The sequence below is a fragment of the Papio anubis genome, chromosome 8 (genome assembly GCF_008728515.1).
Source record: "Papio anubis isolate 15944 chromosome 8, Panubis1.0, whole genome shotgun sequence".
Lineage (NCBI taxonomy): Eukaryota > Metazoa > Chordata > Mammalia > Primates > Cercopithecidae > Papio > Papio anubis.
Window position 1 is genome coordinate 134,094,180 of NC_044983.1, and position 8,521 is coordinate 134,102,700.

Consider the following 8,521-nt stretch of genomic DNA (forward strand, 5'->3'; position numbering starts at 1 on the left):
TTTTTTTGACAGAGTCTCGCTCTGTCACCGAGGCTGGAGTGTAATGGTGCGATCTTGGCTCATTGCAGTCTCCACCTCCAGGGTTCAAGTGATTCTCCTGCCTCAGCCTCCTAAGTAGCTGGGATTACAGGCATCTACCATCACTCCTGGCTAATTTTTGTATTTTTAGTAGAGGTGGGGTTTCACCATGTTGGCCGGGCTGGCCTTGAACTCCTGACCTCAGGTGATCTGCCCACCTCAGCCTCCCAAAGTGCTGGGATTACAGGCATGAGCCACCACGCCCAGCCCAGCTTCCAGAATTTTCCCACTTTCCTTTCCTTGTGGCCCCTCCCTACATCACTCTGACTTCTTGCTTCTGCTGCCAGAGCTCTCACCACTGCAGTCAAATCTCCATCTCCCTCCTTCTTACAAAAACCCTGGTGATGAGATTGGGACCCAGGAGCATACCCCATCTCCAGATCACTCCCTGTCACCTGTAAAGTTCCTTTCGCCATGTAAAGGAACACGCATATTCACAGGATTTTGAAGCTGAGCATATTTGAAGGCTAGAGTTCAGTTTACCATAGACCCCAAAGCATTACAGCCTAGTGCCAGCTCTTTCAGTTCCCACATGGCCTGCTTTATCCCTGGATGCAGGGCGCTATAGCAATGACTGGAGAGGAGCAGGCTCTGTGGTGGTCATTTAACATGTGCCAGGCACAGGGGATGTGACAACAAGAGGAACTGACAGGAACTTCATGGGGCTTGTGTACCACCCATGGAGCTGATAGTGATTATACAAACCATTGTGTCACAGACATCCAGGTAGTTACAAGGAACAGGGTTAAAAAGAGATGCCTTGGGTTGCTCCTGTTTTGGACAAGGTGGGGGCAGAGTCTGGGAAGACCTCTTGGGGGAGGTGTCCTCTCAACAGAGACATAAATGAGGGCAGACGACACAGGGAGGACTGAAAGGGAGTGTGCCACGGTGGAACAGCCAGAGCAAAGTCTTCACGGAGAAAATGAGCTTGGCACATTTGAGGGGCAGCCACAATAAGGTTCCCAAAACAGCTTCTCCCCTCTGATGGCCCTTGTGATTTAGCCCAGGTTCTGGCTCTGGGAACAGAATTTGCTCTCCACCATGAGCCCCTGCACTGCCACTATCCATGGCCCAGCACACTCTGTTCCCTGCAGCTCCCAGCCTGAGCTGGTACTGCCTCTATCTGAACCACCCACCATGGTGGACAGGGCTAGATCTTCCCCACCACACACCCCACTCCAGGCAACCCCTCAATACCTAGTCTTCCCATCTGCTGCTGCCGAGAAACAGGGATAAATGCCTCTACTGGTTGGAGAAGCGCAGGTGAGCCTGTGTAGACAGGTGGGCCTCTCCCCACCTGACAGCACCTGCCTTCACACCTGAGTGCACAAGCTTTAGGGAGGTGGCAGGACTGGGGGTGCATACACAGCACTGGCTCCCAAGCCCTTCTCTCTGCTGCTTCCCAAAACCAAATCTTCATGAACACGGATCCGTAGCTCTGGAGACATCACGCTCTGCCACAAAGAAAGGCATTAAGAGGCATTCACTTTGTTCTTCCATCTCTGCAACCAGCAACCACGAGGTTGGGCACGGGTTCTGGAAAGACAATTCCTAAAATCACTCTGCCTCACTTCCTTCCTCTTCTGGACTGTTTCTTTGCCAGGGTGACATATTTCCAAGATGTATTCAACAGGAACAGAAAATCTGCATATATATCATTACACACACAAATATGTGGATATGCATTCAACAGAGAGTAAGAAAATGTCCCCACATGACTTAATTCTTTTTTCATTTCTATCACTCGTTCTATCACTGTGATAATTAATGTCACAGGTAAATAGCAGAATAACTTTCAGGTAATTGCCAGTCATGATTTATATTCTCTGTGGGAATAGAAACCTGTCTGTATCTATCATAAGTCACCTCTCCAGAGTTTCCCAAGGCCACAGTCAAATGTTGGCCCAGCTAAGTCTCCTTCTGAAGTCTCTGGGGAAGAATCTGCTGGCAAACTTTCTTAGGTTGTTGGAGGACCTCATCCAGTTCCTTGCCTCTGGGGAACCAAGGATCCCTGTTTTCCTGCTACTTGTCAGCCAGGAGCTGGTCTCAGCTTCCAGAAGTCACCGCCCTGCGGCAGCAGCCCCAAGGATAGCTGACAGTGCCCTCATCTGGGCCACTGGAGGCTGCTGTCTTCCCTTTCCCTTTTCCTTTTCTTTTATTATTTATTTATTTATTCTAATTTTTTTTTTTTTTTTTTTTTGAGACAGAGTCTTGCTCTTTCACCCAGGCTGGAGTGCAATAGTGCAATCGCGGTTCACTGCAACCTCTGCCTCCTGGGTTCCAGCGATTCTCCTGCCTCAGCCTCCTGAGTAGCTGGGACTACAGGCACATGCCATCACACCTGGATCATTTTGCATTTTAGTAGAGACAGGGTTTCACCATATTGGCCAGGCTGGTCTCGAGTTTCTGACCTTGTGATCCACCCGCCTCGAACTCCCAAAGTGCTGGGATTACAGGCGTGAGCCACCGCTCCCGGCTTCTCTTTTCTTTTTCTGCCTTGTACCACCAGCCAGAGAAAGTTTTCAGCTTTTTGGGAGACACGTGATTAGATTTTGCCTACACAGATAATCCCCCTATATTAAGGCCACTTGTGCCATACAACATAACACAATCGCAGGGTGGAATCTCTGTACATTCTAAAATTCTGGTGGTTGGGACACGGTATTCCCTGAGGGCCTGCCAACCCTCTTAAAAAATTCTCACTTATTGAACTTTTGTGTTCTTCTTTTTCTTCCTTTATTTATTTATTTATTTACTTTTGAGATGGAGTTTTGCTCTTATTGCCCAGGCTGGAGTGCAATGGCGCGATCTCGGCTCACTGCAACCTCCGCCTCCCTGATTCAAGTGATTCTCTTGCCTCAGCCTCCCAAGTAGTGGGATTACAGGCATTCGACACCATGCCTGGCTAATTTTGTATTTTTTAGTAGAGGCGGGGTTTCTCCATGTTGGTCAGGCTGATCTCAAACTCCTGACCTCAGGTGATCCACCCACCTCAGCCTCCCAAAGTGCTGGAATTACAGGTGTGAGCCACCATGCCCGGTCTCTTCCTTTAAACAAACAGACAAACAAAAACAAAAAACTATATTTTCTGCATTTGAATTCGACTTTAATCTCTATGAAGACAGTAAATACATCATCTTGTTCACTGCTATATCTTCACACCTTACTCGGTGCTTGGCACATGAAAGATGTTAACAGTATTTGTGAAATGTATGAATAAATGAGCAAAAGAATGGCCAGGTGCAGTGGCTCACAACGGTAATCCCAGCACTTTGGGAGGCCAAGGCGGGTGGATCACCTGAGGTCAAGAGTTCGAGACCAGCCTGGCCAACATGATGAAACCCTGTCTCTACTAAAAATACAAAAAATTAGCCAGGCATGGTGGGGGGCGCCTGTAATCCCTACTCAGGAGGCTGAGGCAGGAGAATTGCTTGAACCCGGGAGGCAGAGGTTGCAGTGAGCCAAAGTCACACCACTGCCCTCCAGCCTAGGTGACAGAGTGAGACTGTGTCTCAAAACAAACAAACAAACAAAGAATGAATGGCAGGGAGAAAGCCCCACTCTAAATGATTCACACAGGGCTGGCCTATAGGTTCTCAATCAGATATGAGATTGACATTTTAAGATTCACAGGACTGATAGATTATATGAAAGCCACAAAACAGTGATGGGACCATGACATGGTTGGGAGACACACAGTCCACAGGGACGATAGGAGGTTTCAAAATACCAAACACTCATGAGCTGCCCACCTGGGCGTGGAACCAGGGACAAGCTCTTTGTTGGAACCATGTACTGTGGATTAGCTTAAGGGTCTTAGGAAAGTTCCTTAACTTCTCTGAGGTTCAGTTTTAACATCTGAAAGTGCAGGCTATAACCTTCCACCCTTAAGGATCTGTTTTAAAAGAGTCATGATGTAACAGGTGCCCCAGACCTGGCAGATAGAAGATGCTCATGAAATGGTTTCTGTATGGATCTGCCAAGTACAATAGAGGCAGCCAAATAAATACTGCTCCCTCTGTTCTTTAGATTCTTGTAATCTACTTGGAGAAACAAGATATAAACACAATGAAACACAACAGAGAAAGCTAAGATTATACACAATTGGCAGACATGGTAGACTGCTTGTGGGCGCCTAAGAATTTGTAAGAAAAAAAAATGGTGAAAGTTGGCTCAAGTGATGGAGAAGCTCCCTAGAAGCATGAGACATTTTATTTTAACTCAAAATTAAAATATTTTCATTGGAAAAAAATACATGAAAATATTGAGAAGCAAAAGTAAAACAAATACTCATAATACTATTACCAAAAGCAAATCATTGTTTAGGCTTGCTATATATGTTTCTACATTGTTTTCTATGACTAAAAAGTAACTAAGAAAAATGACCCATATATATCACTTTTCCCTTCAATGTTGCCCTCAAGCTTTTTATCATATATGTTTATTTTCCCTAAGGATGGATGGCAATTATTAAATAATCTTCTGGCGCTGGCATGTACTGTTGTTAGCAATTCACACTCTTATTAGGAAAGTGATATGGCTTTGTCTGGGTCCCTACCCAAATCTTATCTTGAATTGTAGCTCCATAATCCCCATGTGTTGTGTGAGGGACCCAGTGGGAAGTAACTGAACCATGGGGGCAGGTTTTTCCCATGCTATTCTCGTGACAGTGAATAAGTCTCAAGAGATCTGATGGCTTTATAAAGGGCAGTTCCCCTGCACACGCTCTCTAGCCTGCTGCCATGTGAAAAGTGCCTTTGTTTTTCCTTTGCCTTCTGCCATGACCGTGAGGCCTCCCCAGCCACGTAGAACTGTGAGTCCATTAAACCTCTTTCCTTTATAAATTACCCATTCTTGGGTATGTCTTTACTAGCAGTGTGAGAACAGACTAAGACAGAAAGGAACTCCAGGATGAATTGAAGATCCTTGACAGAGTGCAGGGGAAGGGAGCTTAGGAAGCACAAGTTTTACAAGGGTTTACAAAGAAAGACAGGGAGGAATACTGCAAAGACTGATAGACCACATGACAGCTGCAAACCAGCGAATCCAGTGGGAAGGCTGGGTTGGGGGTGAAGCAAATGTAAAGTTCCCACAGAAACCACAGGCTGTGGATCTGGAGAGAAGATTAGGAGCCACCAGGTTTTATTCCCTTGTTTTACCCATGAAGAACCAGGGACACGGAGAAGGAAAGAGAAGGGCCTGGCCCTTCTCGGGTGGGATGCTGATCTGGGTCTTGAGAACAGAATTCTTCTGCTCCACATCGTGTTGTCCTTACAAAAGCCTGGAGGATGTTCCAGGCAACCAAACTGCACCTGGTTAAGGAGGAGAGAGAGAGGTTGGATGGAGCCTCCACATGGATCTAACTCTCAGCTTCCAGTCGCTTTCGCCAAGGCCCTGAGTGAGTGGCCCCTCCCCTCCAGACCCACACCTCACCCTGCGTCAGATTTCCCTCATGTAGTCATGGCCCTTTGACCTCAAGGCCTGACTCCTCTCTGTTCACACCCCCGAGACCACCCCTGCCATCTCTGATCTCTCCATTCTTGCATGCAGGACATTTTAACACAACAACATACCAATGGCCCTTGTCCTCCTCCCCTGAATCCCTTCAGCCCTTGTGTCCACAAGTCTGGGAGCTTCTAGAAGCCATGGGTCCTCTCTCGACTCGTGGACTTCCCACACACAATGCAGGGCCTGACATAGGCAAGTGCTCAGTGAATGGTAGGTGGCCTCTAGAAAACTGTACACCTTCTATTACAGTTCTTTAATTAATTATATGGTGGTCTCCTAACCCCCAACCCTAAACCTGACCTGAAATGTTAAGTTCCCTGAAGGAAGGAACTGTTGCTGCTTTACTCACTGTTAAATGCCTAGAACAATGTGGGTAATTGTTCCGCACTCCTAGTATAGCAGGAGGAGCCACAGGCAAAACTCCTCAGACACTGAGTTAAAGAAGGAAGGGGTTTATTCGGCCGGAGGCATCAGCAAGACTCCTGTCTCAAGAGCCGAGTTCCCAGAGTGAGCAACTCCTGTCCCTTTTAAGGGCTCACACCTCTAAGGGGGTGCACGTGAGAGGGTCGTGATTGATTGAGCAGGCAGGGGTACGTGACTGGGGGCTGCATGCACTGGTAATTAGATCAGAACAAAACAGGATAGGGATTTTCACAGTGCTTTTCTATACAGTGTCTGTAATCTATAGATAACATAACTGATTAGGTCAGTGGTCGATCTTTAACTACCAGGCCCAGGGTACGGCGCCGGGCTGTCTGCTTGTGGATTTCATTTCTGCCTTTTAGTTTTTACTTTTTCATTCTTTGGAGGCAAAAACTGGGCATAAGACAATATGAGGGGTGGCCTCCTCCCTTGCTATAAATATGTTGTATGAATGCATGAAACGGATTTTACACCTACCCATTTGACAGTGGCAGAGCACTGGAATTCCAACTAGCTCTTTATGAGTTTAGATTTTGTTTGCCTCAAGTTGATTATACAACTCCACAGGGCAGGGCATATGTGGATCTCCCACAGCCTCTAGCAAAATTGCCACGTGTACAGAAGCAGCTTAATATGTGCTAAGAATTTATTTCTATCAAATCATTAAGTGGTTTTTAACCTTCTGAGAGATCTGTCAAAACCATCCCTCACGCACATTTCACAGAGGTGAAAACTTCAGTAGGTTTCCCTAACATGACATTTTGTTTTTTAAAATAATATACATGCTACGATATTTTACTTGATGAAATTGCCTTCAGTTTTGTTGCATTATTCCTTTAAAGAGTAGAACAAATTACTTATAGTAATACTTCATTTATTTCTATACGCTCATGTAGCCACATCGATATCTAGCAAAAATATAAAATAAGGTTTGCAATGTTTCTTGGGTTTTTGGAAACCTGATTCCTCCCATGTGGGGCAAATAACCACAGCTTCCTGAAACATTTGGTCTTGGAAAGTTGGGCCTGGTTCTGCACCTGGGCCCTGGGCGGCCAGCCTGGGTCAGCCCAGCCTGCCTGTATCAGCCATCCTGAGCTGGAACCTCCCACAGCTGCGTCCCACAGGAGGGCCCGGGCAAGCATGGACGCCTCAGCCTCAGTGCTTTCAGATAAAGGTGTCTGCTCTGCCTTTGGCTTTAGTTGCCTAAAAGCCCTGTCACCCCGGTTTTCTTTAGAGCACGGGGAGGGGGGGTGGTGCGTTTGAAATGGAGATCTATTCAAAGGGAGTCTGGTCAACCTCCTCCCTCTCCTACCCCAGGCGATTCTCCCCCAACCACCCCCACCAGAGAGATGCTTGGAAAAAGTAAATCCAATCTCCTTCCCTACTCCCCCACCACACATACCCCCACCCCCACCCCATGTGCTTAGAATGAAATGGAGAAGCCCAGGCCTCAGTGTTCCTCAGCTGAAGGCCTATCTATTGAGGCAGGAGAATAAGGCCTGGAGGCAGGGAGCAGAAGGCCCACCCACACTGACTTCCTAGAACTAAAGCAAATGGAAGCACTTCAGCAATGATGGGAATGCAAATGGATTTGTAACGTCACTTCATCCTCTCTATTTACATAGACCACACACACCGGGTAACATCCTCTCCATTTAATAGGGCGTGCATTCTGAGTGAAAGACTTTGTAACTTCACTTCTGTGTCTTCATTTACATAGAGCATACACCAAGGAACCAATGGGAAACCTCTAGAGTCTGGAAACTTCAGAAAATTCTGTAACTGGGGCTCTTCAGCCACTGTGTTCAGGCCGCTCCCACACTGCGGCGGGTACTTTCATTTCAAACAAATCTATGCTTTTGCTTTTCCTCCATTTGTGTGTTTTGTCCAATTCTTTGTTCAAGACGCCAAGAATCTGGACACCTTCAAAAGGTAAAACTGTAGTGGGTCCCCCACAATGGGGCTGCAGTCGCCATGGTCTCCTCACCTTGCCTCCAACCAGGTAGACTCACTTCAGGTTCTGGTTCTGAGTTTCCCGCTGCCAACCCTCTGGCTGGAGCCCTCCTCAGGGGTCCTGTTCTCTCCCTGAGGTCAAAGGCCTTCCTCAGGGAGAACGTCACAGCCACCCACTGCACACTAGCCCCACCTCTTTCTCGGTTTCCTACAGGGTTTTCTGCTCTTCAAGGCCCTTAGAGCTGTCTGACTATGGATCTTATATATATGTGTTTATTATTTGTCTCATCCACCAGAAAAAGGTCCAGCAGGGCAGGAAATTCTGTCACTTCCATGTCCCCAGTGCCCAGGACAGCACCTGTCCCAGAGTAAGAAAGAACTGTTTCCAGGCGTGGTGGCTTATGCCTGTAATCCCAGCACTTTGGGAGGCCAAGGTGGGTGGATCACGAAGTCAGGAGTTCGAGACCAGCCTGGCCAAGATGGTGAAACCCCATCTCTACTAAAAATACAAAATTAGGCAGACGTGGTGGCGGGCGCCTGTAATCCCAGCTACTCAGGA